Raw genomic sequence first — 1,640 nt, 5'->3', positions numbered from 1 at the left:
GTGATTAGTATTTAAAAGTGCATTTTTATCATGGTTTTATATTATCATTTTGCACTTGAAGTATCAATAACTCCTTAACCAAAGCATGTTTTATAATAATATATCTAATAATATAAGATACCTATAATTTGTGGTATATAAGATACCTATAATATAAGATAAGGATTTGTGTCTATTTTTAATGCAGGCCTATCACATAAATGAAAGGATTGATTGATGACTTGAAGAACTTAAATTGCAAGGATAAAGAGATGGCCAAACTTAGAAAAGAGATGTCGGTGCAATCCAAACCAGAACACTATTCGGTAATTGGGTCATATCTAGAGCTATATATCTCAGATTTAGGTCCAATTTATATGGATGGAAAGGTAAGACATAGGCCTACAACTTTCATATGGAGCCCAAGATCTAAAAAGGCCATTATCAAGTCCAAATTGTAGCAACAACAAAGAAGCCCGAATCTGTCTTCCAACCCGAGCACTGTTCGGTATTTTGGCCATATCTGGAGTTCTAGAAGTCCAAATGAGCTGAATTTTTTACACAAGAAAGCTGAGACAATTGCCTACAACTTTCATGTTTACAACTGGCTCCAATTTTGACGTTATCAATGACGTTTTGGGCAGACAAGAGAAGATAAGGATTGTCACCAAGTCAAAAGTTGGTCACCCACTTATCAATTAGTCATCAAATCAATAGTTCCTAATTTTGGCCTATAAAAGGAGGCATTTGCCATGCATTTAGGCATCTTGGTTTCCAGATCAAGATCATGCTCTTCCTTTCTCTCTTTGTATTTTTTATGCTTTGTTTTCATTAATATTAAGTTTATGCCTTTCATTTCCTTTCCTTTACTTAGTTAACTTTTATGTTCTTATTTTGTTTATCTATTTTGCTTTCTTTCATTATGTCTAGCTAAGTTAATTATGTCAAGGTGAAAAGGTTACACTAATGGTGTAAGAATAAGTATAATGTAAACTTAATATGGACTTTAATGTTTGATACTAACATGTTTTATATTTGTTATCTTGTTCACTCTTTAATACTTTGCTTGTTAAATGACTAATCTTGATTTATGTTGTATAACACTTGGTACAACAAATGCTTGGCACTTTCATAGCCCATAATGTATGGTATAACCGACACCTGAGCTATGAAAGGAACTTGATTTATTGTTAACATAAGTTATAATCATGAATGCTTGACGAGATTTACAAGTATTAGCATTAATTGAATAAGATGACTAATGTAATCATGTTAACAATATATAATCTGATTGGAACCTCCTTTGTGTGTGGTTTCCAATTCAATAATAAGAGTTTATACTATACTTGTTTGATATACCATTAGTGGAACCTCTAACCTTGACATTTGTTATTATCATTGTTTAATCGTTACATTAATATTCCATCTCAAAGTTCTCATCTTCTTCTTCTTCTTCTCCTTCTTTTTCTTTATTATTATTATTATTATTATTATTATTATTATTATTATTAGTACTACTACTACTACTACTACTACTACTACTACTACTACTACTACTACTACTACTACTACTACTACTACTACTACTACTACTACTACTACTACTACTACTACTACTACTACTACTACTACTACTACTACTACTACTACTACTACTACTA

Source organism: Populus euphratica, unplaced genomic scaffold (genome assembly GCF_000495115.2).
Source record: "Populus euphratica unplaced genomic scaffold, PopEup_1.0 scaffold90.1, whole genome shotgun sequence".
NCBI lineage: Eukaryota > Viridiplantae > Streptophyta > Magnoliopsida > Malpighiales > Salicaceae > Populus > Populus euphratica.
Note: the sequence above shows the minus strand (reverse complement) of the source record.